Source organism: Pongo abelii, chromosome 11 (assembly GCF_028885655.2).
Source record: "Pongo abelii isolate AG06213 chromosome 11, NHGRI_mPonAbe1-v2.0_pri, whole genome shotgun sequence".
In the NCBI taxonomy this organism is placed as follows: domain Eukaryota; kingdom Metazoa; phylum Chordata; class Mammalia; order Primates; family Hominidae; genus Pongo; species Pongo abelii.
Window position 1 is genome coordinate 35,914,356 of NC_071996.2, and position 24,972 is coordinate 35,939,327.

The following is a 24,972-nucleotide window of genomic DNA, read 5'->3' on the forward strand; positions in this document are numbered from 1 at the left end:
AAAAAAAACTGTTAAAACTAATAAATGAATTTAGTAAAGTTATAAGATACAAAATCGATGTAAAAATAAATTGTGTTTCAATACACTAACAGCAAACTATGTGAAAAGGAAATTAGAAAAGCAATCTCATTTACAATAGCACCGAAAAGAATAAAATACCTAGGAATAGACCTAAGGAGGTGAAAGAATTTTGTACATAAAATCACAAAATATTGATGAAAGAAATTGAATAGGATACAAACAAATGAAAAGATATCCTATGTTTATGGATTGGAAGACTTACTATTGTTTAAATGTTTATGGTACTCAAAGTGATCTACAGATTCAATCTAATAACTAAAAAAAGTCAAACGGTATTTTTTACAAAAATAGAAAATACAATCATAATACTCATAGAGAACATCAAAAGACCATGAATAGCCAAGTCAATATTGAGAAAGAACTAAGCTATAAGTATTAACACTTCTAGATTTCAAAATATATTATAAAGCTATGATAACCAAAACAACATGATACTGACATAAAGACAAACATATAGATCAATAGAACAGAACAGCCAGAAATAAACCCACATATATGTGGTAAACTGTTGTTTAATAAAGGTTCCAGGAGGCTGAGTGTGGTGGCTCATGCCTGTAATCCCAACACTTTGGGAGGCCGAGGCAGGAGAATCACTCGAAATCAGGAAATGGAGACTGCAGTGCACTGAGATTGCACCACTGCACTCCAGCCTGGGTGAAAGAGCAAGACTCTGTCTCAAATAAACAAACAAACAAACAAACAAAAGGTACCAGGAATACACAATCGAGAAAGACCATCTCCTCAACAAAAGGTGTTGGGAAAACCGGATATTCACAGGCAAAAGGATGAAATTGAATCCTTATTTTACCCTATACACAAACATCAACTTAAAATGGATTGAAGACTGAAATGTAAGACCTGAAACTGTAAAACTCCTAGATGAAAACATAGAGGAAATATGACATTGGTCCTGACAATGATTTCATATGATACCAAAAATACAGGCAGCAATAATAAAAATAGACAAGTTGGACTTCTGCACAACAAAACAATCAACAGAGTGAAAGGTAACCTGTATAATGTAAGAAAATATTTGCAAATCATATATTGGAAAAGGGATTAATCTCCAAGATACATGAGGGACTCCTGCTATTCAAAAGTAAAACAAACCAAAACTAATAACCTGACTAAAATATGGGCTAAGGACTTGGATAGACATTTCTCCAAAGAAGACATACACATGGCCATGAGGTATATGAAAAAGTGTTCAACATCACTAATCACCAGAGGAATTCAAATCAAAACCACAAAGAGATATCACCTCATACTTTTCAGGATGGCTATTATTGAAAAAAATCAGCAAAAAGAAATAAAAAAATGTTAGTGAGGCTGTGGAGAAATAGAACCTTTGCACACTGTTGGTGAAAATGTGACATAATAAAGCCAATATAGAAAACAGTATGGAAGTTCCTAAAAAATAAAAAAATAGAACTACCATATGACCCAGCAATCCCACTTTTCTGTATTTATCCAGAAGAAATCAGGATCTCAAAGAGATATTAGCAGTCTCATGTGTATTACAGTACTATTAGGCAAGATGCAGAAGCAACTTATATATCCAATGACAGACGTATGAATAAAGAAAACATGTATATGCATTCAATGGAATATCATTCAGCCTGAATAAAAGGGAATCCTGCAATATGTGACAACATAGATGAACCTTGAGGACATTATCCTTTCAATGGTTGGGGTTTCTGTGAATTTACATGCTCTTCAAAATAACTGTGCATCTCCCTCCCTGTCTTAGGAGTTCATGGCCCACAGGCAGGAGCAACTATTGGAGACATTTTCAGAAATCAGGAGAATGAGAAATCTGAGTGGCAGAGCATGGCCTAAAGGAAATAGTCTCTTGATCTGACAAGTCCACAAGACTACTCAGGAATGGCTTAGTGACTCACCTTTTCACAAAAGCTATGAAAGGCACCTGATAAGTATACAAAGTTTGGTTCTTATAGTCACATACTAAAATACAAAGATGGAGATTCACTCATGTAATTCCTAATCAGGAAAGACAGAATCGGGAATATCAAGTTCTCAAAATTTAATAGGGAAAAAATATGTATTACATATTAAATATAGCAAGTGATAGTCCCAAGGCAATGGAAGAGGGTGTAGTGTGTTGAGTTAGATAGTTATTCATTCCTTAAGAAAGAACACAGAGTTCTCATAAACAATTTTCCACTGCCTCCAAATGTAGTCACGTACATAAATTCAGGAAGACTTACAAACAAAACAGTGGACAATGACAATTAAATGGAAAGCAGCAACATATTGATGGAGAATTCATCCATTAAAAGCTTTTCCATTCAAAATGGGTTTCAGCCAGAAATGGGTTCTTCATTCCTCCCTGTAGTATGCATTTTTGGTAGCTACTTTCAGAACACTGCCAACATCATTACACATTTGCTTTATATAGCTTTCAAGCTGTTCTGCAGTTTCTCTCTGGCCAAAGAACTTTACAAAAACTACTGGGGGAATAAGAAGCACAGACAGGTCGTCTCTCAGGCTTGGAATACATTGCCTGTCTAAATCTCTGTTGCTTCCAGTACAGTTGGAGTAGGCAGCAACCTCAGCCAATTATTATTTTATCACTGAGTTTAGTTGACTGCATGAAGATGAACTGATGATCTCCACTCAATTCTCTGTGTCATTTGTCAGCACTCACACTGACTTTGTTCTATCCAGGTAGATCGATTGACAAGTCCACCTCAAATTTTACCTTACCTTTCTGAACCTCAGTCTCCTAATCAATAGTAGGGAAATGATGCAGATGAACACAAAATTAATGAGTTTTAAAAGTACCACATTCACATCAGGCTTTTCCAGGAGAAATTTCCTCACTTCTCTCTTGCTCTTATGTACCCAATGTTCCCAGTTTTAGGGATTAGTCCATGACCTTTCCTGAGGATCTGCCTGCAACTTGTGCATCCGACTCTAGTTTGAAGGCTTTTAAGTAAATTTGAATATTAGGGGCTGCCTTAAGAAAGCATTTTATCAGCTTCTTCAACACTCAAAACTCCACTTCTCTTCTCTATTCTCTCCTTTACTCTGCCAATAATTGGAGCATATGCCTTCAATTCAAAGCATATTAAACAACATATTGCCAAGTTGCTCTATAATTGTTCTCAGATGCATGCCTCATTTCAAATAAATGGGAAGGTTCTTCAAAAGAAAAAAGGATATGTCTACTCCTTTTCTTCCCTACAGAGAAGCCTAGTTTCCTTCTCTGAACTTAGTGGGCACTCAGTAGATACTTGTTAACCCACCACCCATTTTATAAAAGAAACCAGAGAGTTTTCAAAAATAAACATGAGTCTATCTCATCTTACCAAATTCATTTTAAATGTCCTTTCAAGATGACCCTATTACAAATCACCTTTAATTCATCAGTAAATTCAGATGGTTAAATAGAGGGCAGAAATTTCTGCAAATAATCTTTCTCCTAAAGCTACAAAACATTTTAAAGACTTGATTCAAGTGAACTCAGCAACCTCTAGGACCAGATCCTAGAGATCTGTAAGCTGCTGCCCAAATGTCCATGGGCAGTGCCTGTGTTTAATTCAGCAAATAAAATGCTTCTGTGGAAATTAGCCTTTCTGTTGCTTTTGTCTACAGAGAAAAACAGAAATCAAAAGATCACAGACTTGAGAGCTGACAGAAAATTCAGAAGATCAGGTAGTCTAGCCGTCCACCTTCAGGGAAGTACAGTATTGTTATTATTACAATTTTATTAATCAAATTATTAAGACCCAGAACTATTTTTGAGAATTTGCTGAAGGTGAAATATTGGTGGGGTGAGGTATTTTAGGGGGAGTGACTAGACCCAAAGTTCTCTGGTTTTGGCGTCCGACATCATTTTTACTACATCACATGCAAGTTCAATAAATTCCTCAGCCGGGCGCGCTGGCTCACATCGGCACTTTAGGAGGCCGAGGCAGGTGGATCACAAGGTCAGGAGTTCGAGACCAGCCTGGCCAATATGGTGAAACCCCATCTCTACTAAAAATACAAAATTATCCATGTGTGATGGGTGCCTATAATCCCAGCTACTTGGGAGGCTGGAGCAGGAGAATCACTTGAACCCAGGAGGCGGAGATTGCAGTGAGCCAAGATCGCACCACTGCACTCCAGCCTGGGCAACAAAGCGAGACTCCATCTCGAATAAATAAATAAATAAATAAATAAATAAATAAATAAATAAATAAATTCATTCCTCAAATCTGTAGATGAAGGATTATCAAGATGACATAAATAGAAGTTCCTATTCCCAACCTCTTCCCATTCCCGGATCAGGGTAACGAGTTTCTGCTTTGCACCAAAGGCTCCACATCCATCCTTTGGCTCTCCCTGAAAAGCAAACTTTCTGTAGATTCTAGGCTATGTGGCTCGTGTCTTATCTTTTCCTAATGGTCCACTGGATTGTAAGTTTTTGGGGAAAATGACTATGGCATATCTGCAAAGCCATTCTAGCACCTCACACAATACCAGCTACGTGGTTGGTACTTAACAGTTTTTGAATAAGTGACTGAGTGCCCCTGTGATGGGTAATAGACATGAGGGATAGTCTGACAAGTGTAACTGGTGAAGGAACCACCTGCCATATTTCCTATCTTCTTTACATCGAAGAGCTTCCTAATTTGGCTGTTTTTGCATACTCTGGAGATGCCATAACCTTTAACTGGGGTCTTGGGGAAAACTCATGACTGATAGCAGAAGCTGGAGGCTTGGCAATTCAACTGAGTTAACCACTCTAATTCAATCAAAGCTGCTGTTGGCTGAGAGCTTCAACTGTAGGCAAACATTGACCATCATTCAATCATTTGGTTCTTTCCTTGGGTTCAACTCCTACATTGTGAAATGAGGAAATTAAAGGAAATTATTTACTTCCGTAGCTAGTGACATCATGGCAATTTTATGAAGAAATAGTCTCCCAAATGCAGCAACTTCCTCAATATTTTGAGTGATTGCACTCTGCTGTGAAATTATTCACTTCTCCTAGTCTGCTCACTCTCCACACAAACATTACACACATGCTGATGTAGCCAACCAAGTAAGGCCAGGGTAGACATTTTTCCTAGAGATGAAATTATATTAAATCAGTATAAGCCTTAAGGCCCATATTGAGAATTTGTTTCTGGTTTAGTTTCTCTTTTTTGATGTGGTTTTAAGTTAGAATGAAACACTAGACAAGGACCAAGGAGTGATACAGGATGTCAAGAGAGAACAGAGCCTCGTACATACTTAGGAGAGATTGAACTTTCCACCCTATGACTGAGCACTCTCCATCAGCTTTACCTTAGACATCTACTGAGATCCAGTACAGGTCTGCGATAGATTCAGGAGCTGGCTTTAGTGGGGCATCCCATCGATCAGGTTTTTAGGGCATGGAACCCTACCTTGCCCTTCCCTCTGATACCAGGGAGAAATCTGACCTCAAAGGGTAAGAGGAGGGACCTTAAGTGTCTTATTTTAGATAATAGGCAATGCAACCAGTGGTTCTAACAGGGAGAATTGCACCACCAAAATTAAAAGCAGCTGCTGAAACTTAGTAGCAATAGATGTTGGCAGCAGAATTTCAAAGACTTCATTTATGAGGCATATATTATAGTTCTAATGGGCAGCTGAGCAGATGGAGGTCTGAAGGTACATGGAGCCAAAAGAGCTTGGAGAGGCTCTGCCTGTGCACTCAAGGCCAGAGGGATGGTACCATAGCAGACAGTTCAGCAGCCAAAAGTAATCATCTAGGCTCTGAGATTATGTCATTCCCAGGGGATCCCTCAATTGCTAGCTTTCCTCCACTCTGTCAGATTTGCTGTTAGACATTTCTTCTTACGGATTTTCAAATGTTTTAATGTTATCTCCCTCCCCCTGTTCAAACACACAACATACACCTTAAAAGAAGGAAAAGAGAGCACATTAAAAGTTAATGGATGAAATGCTGCTATAGATTCTATAGTTAAACAGACCTGAGTTCAGCTCCTGACTCTACCACCAAGCTATTTGACCTTGGGCAACTTATTCAACCTCTCAGAGCCTCAAATGCCTCGTGAAAAAAAAAAAAAAAAAAAAAAAAAGAACCATCTTTTGAGGATAAAATTAAGCAAAAAACACAACATGGTAATGGCCTTCTCTCCTCCTCTTCCTTAGGAAAACTGCCTGTAATTTCCAATGACTAATGGTGGACATCTACTTTCTCGGAAAAGTCAAAGAGACACTACAGCCAACAGTTTGAAGAACAAGAAAAGCTTAGCAGGCCAAGACACAACAACAAATTAATGCTTTTCATGATGACTAGCAGCCTTCACCTTGAATATATGTGATTAAAATAAGAACCTGAAGTTACTTTGCAATGCAGCCTCAGATTCTTTTATTGTGAGGGAATCACACGACCTGCGGGCGTCGCGAACTGTGGGAAATGGTGGAGCCGGCTAGGAAAGGCTGAGGGAGAAGGTTCTCAAAAGCTCTGAGTCAGAGCTCAGCTATTTGGGGGATTTCATTCATCCCCCTGGGGGTTAGTAAAGTAGAAAAGACAACCAGTTCTGAACCCTGATGGTAAACAAGGGAAAGAACCCAAAACTCCACAAGATTTTGATGGATAAAACAAGCCCTGGAAAGAACTACCTTAAAGAGCTGAAGAGTTCAAGATAAAGGGAGTATTCATAGGAAGGTATGGGCAAGGCTGAATCTATGACTCGGCTCATAGCCCTCCCCTAACAGAGTTCATCCACCCCAACCACCCCCAACGACCCCCAACCCCTAGTTTCATTTAGGCTAACATTGAAGGGTGTAAACACATCCTGGGCATCCGCAGCCAATGGGAAGGAAACACCTACTTAAGGTTAGAAATGGGCCGGGGAGAACTCACATGTGAGTAATGCGGGGTTGATTGCGGTCTCTGAGGCATCCCAGGCAATCCTCAGCAATTTGAAAACACATGCTGTAAGCCTGTATTTAAGGTGCAATAGGAGCTGCAAAGTAGTGGTGTGTAAAATACGGTTCCTGACTACATGGAGATTATAATCTCATTAGGAAAACAGGTCATGTGAAATATCGAGAGGACGAAAAATAAAATGAAGGCAATTTGGCTCTGACTCATCCATACAAAGAAAGCAACTGGAATATCAGGGTGGAAAGATTGGCCCCCCTGCTGTCCTGGGAGTGGGCATTTCCAGCATCTACCGCCCCTGGTATTTGTGTGTGATACGGAGAGTGGGCACACAACTCAGGCTCGGCCGGCCAAACACTCTCATCTGTTTCCGTATCGGGACCTACGGATGCAAAGGCTCATGGACAGTCAGGCTCACTCACAGTGCCGACAGCAGGATTCTCAACCACTGTGATGTCCTGGTCTTACTGCCTTTGTCCAGAGATAATCCCTGTGCTTCCTGCTTCTGAGCCCCTGGGCTTGATGTGGCTCCTGTCTGTTTGTTGGTTTCCCAATCTCCTGCTGATTCTCTGAGTCCTTGACTATGGCTTCTTAAGCTGGTTTCTGCTGCCTTGCAACCCGAAATACTGACTTTTGAGGCCACCTGCTTGTAGGAAACTCCTTGGTTTCTATTGTGTTAGGAGCTTTTAAAAAATAAGCAGTATGCTTACTATTCGCTTGACACTAACAGCTCCTCAGGAAGGGCATATTTAATTTTTAAAAATTTAAAGGCATCAGATGATGAATATCCTTTTTGTTTCTTTTTACCATGACCTGGCATATAGTGGATGTTAATTTTGGTATTAAAAATTAAATTCTACTTCTTCTGTTGGAATTGTTCAGGACCTAAGGCTAGTCACTTAACCCTTCCTGAGCCTCAGTTTCCTCATTTGCAAACAGAGAAAATAATTCCTCACTCGTTAGACTCTTGATGAAAACTGGGATATATTGAGAAATAATGGTCTTTTCAACAAATGGTGTTGAAAAAACTGGATATCCACATGCAAAAGAATAAAACTGAACACTACCTATCTCATACTATCTACAAAAATTACCTCAAAATGGACTACGGATGTAAACATAAAAGCTAAAAGTATAAAACTTCCAGAAGAAACATAAGAGTATATCTTAATGACCTTGCACTAAGCAAAGAACTTTTATTTTTAGAAATAATAATAAAAACATAAGCAACAAAAGAAAAAGATAGAGAAATTGGACTTAATTAAAATTTAAAATTTTTCCTGTCAAAGGATACCATCAAGAACATGAAAAGACAAGCTATAGAATGGGAGAATATATTTTCAAATCGCATATCTGAAAAAGGCTTAGTATTCAGAATATACTAGGATTTGGGGAGAATGAAAGTGACTGCTAATGTGTACAAAGTTCCTTTCTGGAGTGATAAAAATGTTATAAAATTGTATAGGGCTAACGTTTGCCAGTCTCTATGAATATACTAAAAACCAGTGCATTATATCTTTTAAGTGGTGTGTGACTGATACCTTAATAAACTTATTAAAAATTTAAATGAGAGTATATACATAATGGTTAACATATATAAAATATAGGCATCTAACCATTGCATATATGTTTTAAAATGCATACTATATATGTATATTATACATATATAAGCCTTTTCATGTAGTAAATGCTCAAAATATTTTAGATTTCTTTGTTTTATTGATAATGATTGATTGAGGCAGAAAGTATTGGAGATAGCATGACCAATGGAAGGAGGCTCAGGCTGGATTCCTCCTACCCAAAGCAACTGGACTAACACATTCTTTTGTAAGAATCCTCTCTGTTTCTCACAGGAGCTGTAAGTTGTGCCCACATGTGCCTCACCTGTATTCTCACCTGTCATCACTGTATTCCAAGGGCCTAAATGGTTCTGCCCTCCCTCGCCTTTATCCCTTCAGTAAAAATGCACTTAAAATGCTGCTCATTCTCTTTCTTACCTGTTGGATTCTGACTTTCCTGTGGTCTCGCCACTCACTATTTTTTTTCCTATTGCTTATTTATGTAGACTGAATTTATCACAAAGTGTAATTACTGATATTCAAAATTTTTATATAAAGCCAAGAACATGTTTTATTTATTTTGTGTTTGTGTGCATTTGCTTATCTGTTTTTCATGAAAACACAGCAAAAAGATTAGAATAACATACACCAAAATTACAAAACTGTCTCTGGGTGATGGGATTGCATGTAATTTTTTTTTTTTTTTCTTTTATTATTATTATTATTATTATTATTATACTTTAGGTTTTATGGTACATGTGCGCAATGTGCAGGTAAGTTACATATGTATACATGTGCCATGCTGGTGCGCTGCACCCACCAACTCGTCATCTAGCATTAGGTATATCTCCCAATGCTATCCCTCCCCCCTCCCCCCACCCCACAACAGTCCCCAGAGTGTGATGTTCCCCTTCCTGTACCCAAATGTCCAACAATGATAGACTGGATTAAGAAAATGTGGCACATATACACCATGGAATACTATGCAGCCATAAAAAATGATGAGTTCACGTCCTTTGTAGGGACATGGATGAAATTGGAAATCATCATTCTCAGTAAACTATCGCAAGAACAAAAAACCAAACACTGCATGTAATTTTTAAAAACCCTCTTTTATATACTTTGTGGTATTTTCAAAATTTTCAACAGAGAATCATGATTAAAAACCCTTTATAAATAGGAAAGCATTACATACTGAAACATTATAAGTTTGCCCAAAGATGGATCATGAAGAGAACTATCTCCAAAGTCAGACTCCTCCAAAGACGTATTAGAACATTCGCTGGACGAAACGTTGTGTGAGTCAGCTCGATGTGTATGTTCCCTTTGCTATGAGCCTCCCTGAGAAACTAGGATGGAATACGCCTCTGTCTATTTCAACTCAAGGCAGCAGTCAAGTGTTTAATCTAGTTTGCAGATTTAACATGGAGATTTGCACCTTTGCTCATACTCCTTTTGAACTTTCCTTGGCACCTTCTGGTTGGATTCCTTCTAAGTGTAGAAAAGCTGAATGATTTGTATCACCCAGTCCCCACGCATATATTTACAGGCTTGCAAAAAAAAAAAAAAAAAAAAAATCCTAGTCTAGACAATAATTAAAGTCAGAAGTGTGGCTTAATTAAAAGATGTCTTTCCTGAGCCTCAGGGGACATTTCTAAACACTCATGACCAGCAGTGTTTACCCAGACTGTTCTCGGGGTGCACTTGGGGATATCCTTTTGGGCACAATCTCTTAGAGCAAGTGTGAGAAATGACGAAGATTGATGAGGGTGGCAGGTGTAGGTGGGTGTGAAGAAGATGAAAGAGAGATGTTTGCTTGAATGCATAAGGACAAATGACAAGGATCACTGTGGAGCAACATCAAGGAAACAGAAATCAAATTTGATCAACTAGGAACCTGGAAAACTCTTAGACACAATATGCCTGGAAATCACAAAGCACCAACTCTAGAGGCTTTGTTTGCCATCAGATATATTTTGGTCAGCTTATGAAATGCTTTTAAAAAATTAATACTAGCATTTAAAATGGAGAGATTTTGCCTAAAAATCAAAATTTTCAGCTTTCTTTTGAGTAACTGAAAAAAGTAAAACACAGAGTCAGTTTCTTTTCTGCAACAGTTGCTGGTGCTAAGCAACAGCTACATCCTTCAGATATTTAACAGGACACGCTCTCCAGTTCGCTCACACTCATGAATCCCTGCTATCGCTACCATAATGTGATCCAGTGGCAGTTCCATTATCATGCAGCTGATTTTGTTTTTCTCACTCCTAGCAGGCTTCCATTATTTATATCACCTGTATGGCCTTTGCAGCTATTTGAGTTTGAAGCTCTCCCCACCATCCCCCCATACCTAAGCCCTTTCCCCTGACCATGCTTTACCACAGTCTCGTTCATCTAGAATCCTCCTTGCTTTGTGTTCACTGGTGCCTTGTTAGAAACGGATCAGGATTCAATCCTGGGCTACTTTATAAGCATTGTAATCTTCTGGGAGGATAGAAGGACATAGAATAGATAAACATCTGGACATGGAGCCGGTAAACTAAGATTCAATTCCCACTTATAACTAGAACTAACTTTTATTGTCAAAAAATGTGGATTCAGATCCCAGATCCTTAATTTTCTAGTTTGAGATCTTAAGCAGTGTGCTTAACCTGTCTGAAGCTCTCTCCTTATCTGTGAATGTAAATATTAGCCCTGCCTGCCTCACGGGATTGTGGTAAAAACCAAAGAAGATATTCTAAGGAAGTGATTTAGACAGTTCCTAAGACTAAATCAAGTTAAGATAATTTTTGGCCAGATTATTAAATTACTTTGCATGGGTTGATGAAAAATCCACCTTACCAACTTTTCCAAATGCTCTCTCTGAAAAAGCAAATAGTGTAATAATGTGGCTCTCAATATATTTTTATCATTTACCCAACTCTGTGGGTTGTTTATCAAGTGTACAAAAGTGTTTTAAGTGTGTATATGGCCTTTCTCCCTAACTCTCTAGAAGACTCAGTTAACTAAAAATCTGTCTTCCCAGTGTCTACAATGCCCACTACTTCAGGTTTCCATATATAAGAAATATATGGCTTATAACATATTTCTGGTTTGTACTATAAATACATATATACATTTAACTTGAATTAGTAGATATAACTATGGTATTTTGATTTACAGCACCTAAGAGAGAGTATAAAGAATCTGATCACAATACCATTAGGTTGGTGCAAAAGTAATTGCGGTTTTGAAAGTAAGTGGCAAACCCGCAATTACTTTTGCACCAACCTAATAATAATTCTGAAATTAAAAATATTTTCTGAATATTAAAATAATAGGTATTTATTACAAATAATTTGGTTATGGCTATAGTTACTGCTGTAGGTATAGGCATACCATGGAGATATTGCGGACTGGGCTCCTGACCACTGCAGTAAAGCGAATTTTGCAATAAAGGGAGTCACACAGATTTGTTGGTTTCCCAGTGCATACAGAAAGTGATGTTCACACTATGCTACAGTCTTTTAAGTGTGCAGTAGCATTATGTCTAAGAAACAATGTGTATATCTTAATTTAAAGATATTTGTTGCTTAAAAAAATGCTGGTTATGAGCCGTCAGCACGTTGTAATCTTTTTGCTGGTGGAGCATCTTGCCTTTATGTGGATTCCTATGGATTAATCAGGGTGGTGCTTTCTGAAGGCTGGGATGGTGCTGCCAATTTGTTAAAATAAGAAAAAAATAAAGTTTGACATTGACTGACTTTTCTTTTCATGAAAGTTTTCTCCATAACATGCAATGCTGTTGGATAGTTGAAGTCAATCCTCTCAAACACTGCTACTTTATCTACTAAGTTTATGAATATTCTAATCCTTTGTTGTCATTTCAACAATGTTCACTGTATCTTTACCAGGAATAGACACCATCTCAAGAAATCACTTTCTTGGCTCATCTGTAAGAAGCAACTCCTCACCTGTTAGAGTTTTAACATGAGATTGCAGCAATTCAGTCACATCTTCAGGCTCCACTTCTAATTACAGTTCTCTTACTCTTTCTACCATATCTGCAGTTATTTTCTCCTTGAAGTCTCAAACCCCTCAAAGTCATCCATGAAGGTGAAATCAACTTCTTCCAAACTCCTGTTAATGATGATATTTTGACCTCCTCCCACAAATCACAAATGTTCTTATTGGCATCTAGAATGGTGAATTCTTTCCAGTAAGTTTTCAATTTACTTGCCCAGATCCATCAAAGGATCTGTAAGACTGTCAATGGCAGCTTTAGTCTTACAAATTGTATTTCTTAAATAATAAGACTAGAAGGTTTAAATTACTTCTTCATCCCTGGACTACTGAGTGGATGTTGTGTTAACAGACATGAAAGCAACATTAATCTCCTTGTACAACTCCTTTGGAGCTCTTGGGTGACCAGGTGCACTGGTGATGAGCAGCAATATTTTGAAAGTAATCTTTTTTTTTTTCTGAACAGGAGGTCTTAATGGTGAGCTGAAAATATTTAGTAAGTCATGCTATAAACAGATACACTGTCATTCAGACTTTGTTATTTTATTTCTAGAGCATAGGCAGGGTAGATTTAGCATAATTCATAAGGACCCCAGAATTTTTAGAATATTAAATGAGCATTGGCTTCATCTTAAAGTCACTAGCTGCATTATATCCTAACAAGAGAGTCAGCCTGTCCTTCGAAGCTTTGGAGCCAGGCTTTGACTTCTCCTCTACATCTTGAAAGTCCTAGATGATATCTTCTTCCAATATAAGGCTATTTCACCTAGATTGAAAATCTGTTCTTTTTTTTTTTTTTTTTAGATAGTGTCTCGCTCTGTTGCCAGGCTGGAGTGCAGTGGTACAATCTCAGCTCACTGCAACCTCCACCTCCTGGGATCAAGCAATTCTACTGCCTCAGCCTCCTGAATAGCTGGGATTACAGGCGCGCACCACCACACCCAGCTAATTTTTGTATTTTTAGTAGAGATGAGGTTTCACCATGTTGGCCAGGATGGTCTCAATCTCTTGACCTTGTGATCCACCTGCCTTGGCCTCCCAAAGTGCTGAGATTACATACGTGAGCCACCGCACCCAGCCGAAAATCTGTTATTTTGTATTGCCACCTTCACCATCTATCTTAGCTAGATCTTCTGGATAACTTGCAACTTCTACATCAGCACTTTCTGCTTCACTTTGCACTTTTATGTTATAGGGATAGTTTCTTTCTTTAAACCTCATGAACCAACCTCTGCTAGCTTCAAACATTTCTTCCCCAGTTTTTTCATCCTCACCTCTGTCAGTTTCATAGAGTTCAAGAGAATTAAGGTCCTGTTCTAGATTAGGCTTTGGCTAAAGGAAATGTTATGGCTGGTTTGGTCTATCTTCAAGACCACTAAAACTTTCTCCATAACAGCAATGGAGCCTGTTTCACTTTTTGGTGTTATTCATTGTCCACTGGAGTAACACTTTTAATTTTCTTCAAGAACATTTCCTTTGCAGTCATTTGGCCAACTGGAGCAAGAGGCCTAGCTTTCAGGCTGTCTCAGCTTTCAACCTGCCTTTTTCACTAAGCTTAATCATTTCTAGCTTTTAATGTTAAGTAAGAGATGCATAATTCTTCCTTTCACTTGAACACTTTAGAGCCATTGTAGTGTTATTAATTGGCCTAATTTCAATACTGTTGTATCTCAGGGAAGTGGGAAATCCAAAGATAGGGAGAGAGATGGGAAAATGGCAGGTTGGTGGAACAGTCAGAACCACACAACATTTTAACTTCACCCTCTTATATGGGCATAGTCTGTGGTACCTCAAAACAATCGCAATAGTAAGATTAAAAATCACAGATCACAGATCACCAAAGCAGATATATTAATAGTAATAATTTAAAAGTCTGAAATATTGTGAGAATTACCAAGATGTGACACAGAAACACAAAATGATCACATGCCATTGGGAAAATGGTGCTGATAGACTTGCTCAATGCAGGGTTGTCACAAGTCTTCAACTGGGAAAAAATCACAATATCCGTGAAGTGCAATAAAGCAAAGCACAATAAAACAAAGTATCCCTGTGTTTATTGTGGGTAAATACTGTTAACATTCATTTTCAAAATCACTATTTTTCAAAATCACTATGTTAAATGGTAGTGTAATGTATTTCATCTTATGAATATAGCATTTTTGTTTATTTGATTCACAATGGTTAATTTGTAAATGGTGATTTGGTGAATGCTAAAGCTATGTTTTACTTATTTTATGAATATGAATGTTTATTAATTAAAAACAAATTCAGCAATACAAAAATGTAAGATGAAAGTAAAAATTATCTTCTCATTTTAATGGAAGTACTTTCTAGCTTTTGTTTGTATGCAGATACATATATGTAGAGAAAGACATTTTTAAAATGAATTCCTAATTCACTTACTTTTAGTCTACATTTACCACTTACTATATCATAGTCATTATTTCGATCTACTAGATCTACATCTTTTTTTTTTTTTTTTCAGACCGAGTCTTGCTCTTGTCACCCAGACTGGAGTGCAGTGGCGCGATCTCAGCTCACTGCAACCTCCGCCTCCTGGGCTCAAGAGATTCTCCTGCCTCAGCCTCTCAAGTAGCTAGGATTACAGGCACCCACCACCATGCCCGGCTAATTTTTGTACTTTTAGTAGGGACGGGGTTTCAACATGTTGGCCAGGCTGGTCTCGAACTCCTGACCTCAGGTGATCCACCCACCTCGGCCTCCCCAAGTGCTGGGATTACAGGTGTGAGCCACCGTGCCTGGCCTTGCATCAGTTTTTAATGGCTGCACACTATTCTATTCACTACTACTTATTTAACAGTCACCTACTGATAGACTTCAGATTATTTTCAATTTTTCACTAGTTTTTTATGTTTTACCATTAAAATAATGTTGTAATGAATAATTTTACAATCACACATTATTTCCTTTGAATAGATTAAATTATAATAGAATAGATTAAAATATTCTAAATTATAATAGAATAGATGATAATGGAATCAATTTCAATACTCTAACATCTATTGGTAAAATGCTTTCCATAAAAGTTGCACAAATTGGCAGTCCACCATCAAATTACGAGACAGCCTGTCTCATAGCAACCCACCTCATTATCTGGTCAGAGTATTACAGCAAGATGCAGAGAAATATATAAAATAGTATAGCATATAAATCTGAGAGGGAGGCAACTGTCAATCTTGTTGCAGGATCTGTAAAAACCAGGGCTAAAGAGGAAGGACTTGAACTATTTGGTAGAACTGAAATGGAGAGGCATGCAATCTTTATTTCCTTTAAAATTTGGCCAAAACCTAGCTTCTTCATAGTTTCTTGAAAATATGTGATTGCTGCTAAATTTAAGATTGAAAGCCTGATTAACATTCAGTCTCTTACCTTCCCATATTCTACCAACTAAGAAAAATTACCTATTGTGCTAATATCTGCTTCTCTTTGAAATGCAAAATCACAGTGAGACTAATGAAATGAGAACATGTTCCAAATATTGGATCATTTCCTGGTGATGTGACAATAGTGACCTGTGAAACTAGGGCTGATAACATCATCCTGAGTCATGGAAACTCTAAACATCAGCCAGCCTCTCTCTTTCCTCTCATCCTTTATCCTCTTTCCACTCCATCTCTGCTGATTCAGCTTACAGGATGTCTGCTGTATCTGTCATACTCCCTCCACACCAACAAATTGGTTTGGGTCCTCCTCAGTCTCTGGTAGGATCATTGCCATAGTTTACTAACTGCGTCCCCAGGTTGTTTTCCACTCAGACCTCGACAGGGCTGATTCCCTATCCTAACTAAAGCCCTTGCTGACTTCCTACTGCAAACAGGACAAAGATGATCCAAAGGTATGTTGGTCAAAGCAGAAGAGTAGAATTTACTTAAAATTTCTTTTTCTTGATTTACAATTGTAAAATATTTGATATATGGCATATTGACATCTATTTACACCCTTGCCTTATGCCCCCAAATTGGTAAGGTTGACTGAACTCTAATGTGTCCAATTAACTAGTTTCCTTCAATAGCATTTTTAATCATGTTTATTGAGATATAATTTATATGTAATAAAATTTTCCTTTTCAAAGAGCACAATTCAGTAGGCTTTAATATATTCACAGAGTTGTACTATCAGCACCACTATCTAATTCCAGAACATTTTGTCAACCCCAAAAAGAAAGGCCATACCCATTACCAGTTACTTCCCAGTATCCCTTTTCCCAGCCTCTAGAAACCATTGTCTACTTTATTTTTCTATGGATTTGCCTATTCTGAACATTTCACATGGAATCATACAATATGTGACCTCTTACATTTGGTTTTTTAAACTTAACATAATGTTTCCAAGGTTCATTCATGTGGTATATAAATCAGGGCTTCATTCCTTTATATGGCTAGATAATATTCCATTGTATGGATATACCACATTTCCTTTATCCATTTATCAAATGATTGTCATTTGGGTTCTTTCCACCTTTGCGAAAGTATGCATAATGTTGCTATGAACATCCATGTACAAGTTTCACGTGGACATATATTTATTATTCTCTTGGAACTATATGTAGGAGTGGACCTGATGGATCATATGGAAACACTACACTTAGCATTTTGAGGAACTGCCAAACTGTTTTAAAAGTGGCTACACAATTTACACAATTTTACATTCCCACCAGCAATATATGAAGGTTCTAATTTCTTCATATCCTTGCTGACATTTCTTATTGTCCATCTTTTTTATCACAGCAATATTAGTGGGTGCAAAGTGGTATCTAATTTGGTTTTTGTGTTTCCCTAATAACTAATAATGTTGAGCATATTTTATGTATATTGGCCATTTGTATATCTTCTTTTGAGAAATGAATATTTGAACTGTTTGCTTGTTTTTTTTAACTGGTTTACTTGTCTTTTTATAGTTGAGTTATAAGCTTTCTCTATATATTCTAGTTAAATAATATTCTTTTGTATTTTTATCCTACTTGGAGTTTATTGAGCTTCTTGGATATGTAGATGTATATCTTTCATCAAATGTGGCGTGTTTTCAGCTGTTATTTCTTCAAATATTCTTTCTGCTCCTTCCTATCTTTCCTTTTTCTCAAACTCCCATAATGTGTATACTGGTATCCTCTTTCTCAAACTCTCATAGTGTGTATGTTGATATGAATGTCCCAGGGAAAAGCATCTTTGTACTTAATAAATTCTGAATCAGATAAAATAAAGACAAGACCTGAGAGTGGATGTTTGCAGGGAGCTAGCAGAAAGGTCAAATCATGACAATTTGGGGAGAATAAAGTTTTGTCCCTTCCATTAGTTGCTAGGCTGGTTGAAATTCTATTTAACATTGTAGTCATTAAACAGTGATATTTGGTAATAGTAGTGACCTAGTGGTGACTAGGCTACTGGTTTGCACAGCTACTATAATCACAAAAATATTAGTCTTCAAGCTGGGAAAAGGGGAATGAAAATAGGGCAAGTTAAATGCCACACAGCTCACTGTTCTTGCTGAGATTCAGCTAATTTTTCCCTGGAATAAATGCTCCTCAGATTGTTGTAAGCCTTTCTTTAATTTCCTGAGTTCTAGAAACATTGATTTTGGCCATTTTTGTCAGTGCTTTCTTGCTTTTTTGGAGAAGTAGATTTTCAGAGGTCTTTACTCCACCATTTCAGTAGTACTTCTTTTCCCCCCATCATTCTTACACACTAGAAATGGGGTTTAAGTGGTTTATTTTATCATGTATATTGTTGTCAAGTAAAATTTCTTGGGTGCTCCACCACTTGCCAGGTCCTCTTTCTTCAAAGGTATCTTTTTGAGTCCTCTAAAACTTAAAATATAAAATTAATTCTCAACTTATTTTTTATTATCAAAAAGTCACTGCTATTACCAAATATCACTGTTCAATGACTATAACGTTACATAGAATTTCAACCTGACAGAATCCAAAGACTTGAAAATTTTAACCAAACATATGGCATGGGTGGAGCGTTGTCCAATTACAAGAGAAATATTCTATTATCTAAGATTTTTGTTCTAACAGCAAAAATTACTACCTTGTATATACCTTCTTTATACTCTTCATCCCTGCAGAACTAGTTTTCTCCTACTTCTTCAAAACACTTGTCTATAGACCCACAGATTTACTGCTGATATTCAGCCACCTTCAGCAATGATCCAGAGATCTGTATGGATATCTCAGTCCAGATGAACAGATTGTACACAAAGTAGACTAATGCAATAGATTAACCAGCCACTAGGATGAAAACAAAACAGAAGATTCCTCAGTGAATGTACAACAACCAGAAAGATAAATGGTATGTGGGATTATAATTGGAGGTTAAGAGCTAAAACATGGATTTTAGAAAGTCATGGTGTCAAATCTGGCTCCACCCCTTACCAGCTCTGTGACTTGGGGAAGCCACTTTACCACGTAAAGCCTCTATTTCCTCTCTGCAAATAGAAGTAATGCCTGCTGCATCAGGATTTTGTGCAGAATAAATGGGATAACACATGTGTAGCATATAGTATAGTGCAGGGCTTATAATAAGCCCTCAGTGAATGATAGTGTTAGCTGGTAACCTGAATACTCCCATCCCTGAGCACACTGATTAACTTCAGCTATATGAATGTATTTCAGTTTTGAAAAAGAAAGTATGCTTCAAAGGTGAGATTATTGCCTATAAGTAGTCTCCACTTCCCACCTCAGAGATCTTTCTCAGGCTAACTCATAGACATAAATCTCCCTTGTGTGTACTACATGCTACCTTATTATAAACCACAGACTTCGAGAAAACATGTATTCCATTCATGCATGCATAAATATAGCATCAACATTTATTGTGCATATTTCATGTGGCAGGCACTAATCTCAGCACTGGTGTAGGGTGATGAACAAGGTCCCTACCCTCATGGAGATAACCTTCCAGTAGACGATGCAGGCAGATTATAGAGACTCCATTTCCTCATTAGAGACTCAAAAAACTAAGATTTTAAGCCAAGTATTTCCCTAACTCCCTCATAGCTTGAGCTCTGTTGCTATTCATATTTCATCCAGGAGGCCCCCTATAGTGGGATTTGAAAGTCAGAGTGAAAATCAGGAGTTAGGTGCTCAGTTTCTGCTGTTCCTGCCAGAGATGTCAGGTAATTTGCAACATCTGTAGCAAAGGCCCTAATATCCTATGTCTAGCTTCACTTGTTTCAAGAAACAAAGATGCGGCCAGGCGCAGTGGCTCACGCCTGTAATCCCAGCACTTCGGGAGGCTGAGGAGGGTGGATCACAAGGTCAGGAGATTGACACCATCCTGGCCAACACGGTGAAACCCCATCTCTACTAAAAATACAAAAAATTAGCTGGGCATGGTGGCAGGTGCCTGTAGTCCCAGCTACTCACTCGGGAGGCTGAGGCAGGGGAATGGTGAGAACCCGGGAGGCAGAGTTTGCAGTGAGCCAAGATCATGCCATTGCACTCCAGCCTGGGTGACAGAGCAAGACTCTGTCTCAAAAAAAAAAAAAAAAGAAACAAAGATGCTTGTTTTGGTGGAGGAGATGACAGCAGAGGCAATGTGATCCTGGAGGTAGTTAGTGGTGGTGGCATTAGTGCAACAGTGTGAATATCTGTCCCCTCCAAAACTCATATTGAAATAAAATCCTCAAAGTGGCTGTATTAAAAGGTGGAGCCTTTAAGAGATGATTGAGTGATGAAGGTTCTGCCCTCATAAATGGATCAATTAATTCATGGATTAGTGGGTTAATTGGTTAATGGATTAATGGGTTATCATGGAAGTAAGACTGGTGGTTTTATAAGAAGAGGAGGACAGAATTGAGCTCGCATGTTCAGGCCCCTCACTGTGTGATGCTCTATACCACCTCAGTACTCTGCAAAGTCTCACCAGCAAAAGGCTCTCATCAGAGGCAGCCCCTCAACCTTGGACTTCCCAGACTCCATAACTGTAAGGAATTTATAAATAAATCTATTTTTATAAATTACCCAGTTTCAGGTATTCTGGTATACACAACAACAACAACAACAACAACAACAAAATGGACTGAGACTATCAGCTTCCTGATATCCAGCTTTGTGATAGTGACAGAGACATAATTGTAAACATGCTGCCATGCCCTGTGCATTACTCTCAGAAGTTCAGCCTGCTCCCGTATTCCTTCTACAAGATTTTATATGCCTGCTCAAACCAGTACAAAATTCCTTTCTGCTTAAACTAGCTGAAATAGATGGTGCTGTTACTGAATCCTGACCAAAGCAGAGAAACAAATAAGAAGGAGACAAACAAATAAATAAACACGATAAGTATTGATTGCAATAAATGCTATGAAGAAAGAGTGATGAAAGATGAGGAAAGATTTTTCAGATGGACTTCTTTCAAAAGGCTCCTTTGACAAAATGAATTTAAACAGAGACCTAAAGGAAAGGAGGAGCTAAGAGAAGAGTCAGGGAAAAAGACTTCTAGGTAAAGCAAAGAGCAGCAGCAAAGGCCCGAAAATGGGGAAGGGTTTGTTGATTTTACTCATAAGAGAGGAGAGCATCTTTAGAAATTAGGGACAAATGGCACACGATGAGGCTAGAAGACTATGCAAGAACCAGAACTTCTCAAAGTGTGGTCCAGGTACTGGTGCCAGTCTGTAAACTATTTGTTGCTGATATGTGATAAGCACAAAAATTAAGAATAAATATTTAGAAGTTTTATAGCAATACAACATCACCACAACATTCATGCAACATTTCTATTATATTTAAAGAAACTATCAGTGCATAATGGATTAGAAATTTAAAACACAAAACAGGTTCTTCACCACAGATAGTTTGAGAAGCATTGTTCTATATGTTTAGCCTCTCAAACTTTTCCTTTAAAGAACCCAATAGGAAATGTTTTAGGCTTTTCAGGGCCATAGAGTCTCTGTTGCAACTACTCAGCCCTGCTGTGGTAACACAAAAGCAGCCATAGATAATATATAAACAAATGGGTATGGCTCTGTTTCCATAAAACTTTATTTACAAAAAAACACATGGTAGCAGATTTGGGCCTGTGATCTGTAGTTTGTCAACCCCTGTTCTAGGCCACAGGAAGGAGATTGGACCTGACTTTAAACCCAACAAAACCACCTGATTAACTGAGGCCATCCTTTACTCATGATCACCCTTCATTACTGCCTGCACATATTCATAAAGTCTTTCTGTGACTGACTCAAAATCAGAAAGGACCTTGGAACTCCTCTCAGCTCTAATTCTATGTTCCTCTCATAGCAATCTTGTAAATGAAGTTCCTGCTTACAGGACTTGTGTCCAAAGGCAGAGTCCATTTTGTCTCTTACCTGCATCCCACAAAATGGTGATGACACCATATACTCTGCATTAACCTAATGAGCCACTCAGAGCCCCACATGAGTCACAGCCTTATTTTCTCCAGGACCTGGCCAATCAATCACAGGTTCACATAGTCCCCTGAGTCATTAAGTCACCTCCACTGCCCTGTTTTCAGAGGTGTGCCATCCCACTTTTCTTTTTCTACAAAGCTGTGCTTTTGTCCAAGTGAACCTCTGTGGCTATGGTACATCTCTGATGCTGTTATGTCTGAAATAGTTGCATTGGACAGGCAGCACACCACATGTATAACCTTGTTTTTCTCTGGGCTCAAACACAGCCACAGGCAGGAAAGCTTTCTGCGTTCACACATGTCTCTGTTGCACAGCACCCATTTCATAAACACAGCCCACCAAGCACACAGCAGAAAGCCTATTCCCTCCCACTCTGGAGCATATACTACTGTGTGTGTGAGGAGGTGGACTCTTCCCAGTAGGTCTCTCACACAGAGGGTACAGAGCTGAGGTAGCTCTTTCTGAAATCTCTTTTATTTAAGGTTTCTTTCATTGACTCAGGACAAACTTAATGGGTAAAACTTTGCTGTTGCAAGTTTCCTTAAAATATCCCCTTCTGGGCCTACCACCATTTATCTTGGCAGCAGGCAGCTTGGAGAATTTTGGAAAGTCTCAGCTTGGCATAGCCTCAGAGCTACTGGCACATTAAATATTAATAAAGCACATTTAACTGAGCTCAGAACGCTGCAATGTGATCCTTCACCGTGAAATGTGCAAGATTCTTTGTTTGCAATGAACAAAATTGGAGCCAGAAAGGGCCCACCGTGACAAGCTAAGATAGGGAACAATCAGGAACTTTGTATGTCTTTCATTGATCAATTGATGGTTAGGAATCAATGCCCCTGCTCAGCCATACTCTAACTTAGCATTCTTAGGAATTTAAGATAGGTGTCTGAGTATGATCTAAGAGCTGGGTATTTACTGAACTTGCAGCACCACAGAAATAATACAACTGCACCTGCCTCCTTAAAATATTAGAAAACGATGATTCAGAGCGAATTCCCAAGTTAGCAGCTTCTCCAGTGAATATCAGAATAAAGCAAGGCATTTCCAAATATTTTGACTTTGCTTTCGTAAACCAGAATGCCTGGGTCTGGCTGAATATTAACCCAGGAAGAGGGAAAAAAGAAAAAACAAAAAAAACCACGATTGACATGCATAGTGTGGGGCTGGCTGCGGAATGAACCAGACAACATGAAAATTAAAAATTAATCAGGCATGTGCATCATAACTGTTGGTTCCAAGGAGGAATTAATCTCCAGGCACCTGGATACACAGCAGCAAGTACTAGGCTAGGTCAGCAAAGGCAAACATTTAAAAATGTACCATCCTGAATTCTGGAAAAGCACTCGTAGACACCACGTGCCGTGTAATGCCCTGTGTCTATTTACACAGTGAGTGTGATCCCTTCATGTCCTCCAGAAAAATCACAGGCAAACTCTGCACGCTGCAAATCAGAGCTCCAGACCAGAGCACTGCAAATCAGAGCTCCAGACCAGACCAGAGCACATTGGGTGCTTTCCTCTATACCAACATCAACATTCAAGGAAAAAAAAAAAAGAAGAGAAAATTCTGTCCTTACCGAGAAGGCATAGCAGACAGGGACGCTGAATGTTTCACTTTAGCCCACTCATTGCTTTCTCTTTCATTCGATCAATGTTCTAATGCTATTGAGGAGAGTTCCTGGGGTTTTCGGATCTTCCTTCAAGAGTTTTAATCACTGGTTTCCCCAGGCCGGGTTTAACAAACACCGCTGTGTTCTGTCAACATTTGTATGCGGCACCACATTGGGCAACCAGCCAACACACAGAGTTTCAAGAGGCAAGGAGAGAAAACTGACACCCTAACAAACATGCTTCCCTCTTTTGTGTCCTGTAAGGTGGTGCTCAAAGTGTCATCTTTGATTCTGACGGGGGCTAAAGATAGCCTCTTTTTATGACTTTCTCCACTGCCCCCGAACGAATGCCTTGCTGGGCTGCTGGAGCTGGGTTCCGCAAAGTTTGTTTTTTGTCTCACTGCCCTGAAGTTCTCCGCACAATCGCATGGTTTGCCTCTCCACCAGCTGCACTTTAAATGTATTTTAATTGGCTGGAATGTCGAAAGAATCCATTTGGCAGTCGTTTACATGTGAAGCACGCCCAGGGCAGCTGAAAGAGGCCCCAGAAGCAGCCGATTACTTCATCAAAAGCTGCAGTTTGAATACCATTGACTCCTACATAACTACAGTGAACTCAATTCTATAGGCAAGAAGGAGTAATTAATAATTTGCTGAGAAAATTCTTCATTCATCTAAATGCCAAAAAAGCAAAGGAAAAAAAAATCCCTGCAGACACAACAGTTCTTCTGAAAGGCTTGATTTATAGCTGCCAGTTCTACTCTTCACAAACATTGACTTTGTATAGCGTTACAGGAGGGGTATAATGCATAATTCGGTCTGCCTGAAAAGTTAATTTAAGTAATTTTCCTTTTGAATGATCCCCTGAGATACATCGTTCTATTACCCCTTTTTACATTAGCCATATGCTACATTAAATATTGTCAATACTTCTGGCATTTCCTCATTCTCTTTATTTTTCTTGGTTGGTTGCAATAATTAGTTTGTGGCCTCTGCTAGATCCAGCCACAAATAAATTCACCCGGAGTCAAAGTGGATAATCATCACCACACAGAACTTGCAAGCTACACTGAAGTTTAAAACACTCTGAACAACAACAACAAAAAGTTCATTTAAACAGATTCTAACACCAAGCTGGTGGGGAGGGGAGCATACACATGCACAGATATGCATGTATGTCTCAAAAAATCGAATAATGATAAAAGAAGTCATAAGATATACAAAATAACAAATAAATGGAATTGTTTTCAAATGCTTCTTTACCATTGTTTTACTGAGAAGACTTTTCAAGAGCATAAGTAAATTAGGTTTACAGATTTAGAATCCCTGGACATCTCAGGTAAGCCTGAGCTCACTCCTCATTAAGAACCTCTGGTTTAGACTCAGTATATCTAGTAGGATCTCAGCACCCCAAGGATGCGTCTCTCTGGAAAATG

At 38.4% G+C, this 24,972-nt stretch overlaps 1 protein-coding gene across 6 annotated transcripts in view; it reads right to left on the reverse strand.

Annotated features, from left to right (window-relative positions):
• Positions 1-24,010, reverse strand: part of NCKAP5 (NCK associated protein 5) — a 993,533-nt gene extending 969,523 nt beyond the window's left edge. For all 6 annotated transcript variants that reach the window (XM_054549271.2, XM_054549284.2, XM_054549285.2 and 3 more), the window contains exon 1: positions 23,504-24,010. The gene's annotated coding sequence lies outside the window, so the exon portion shown is untranslated. The remainder of the gene's footprint in view (positions 1-23,503) is intronic.
• Positions 24,011-24,972: the final 962 nt, after the last annotated feature.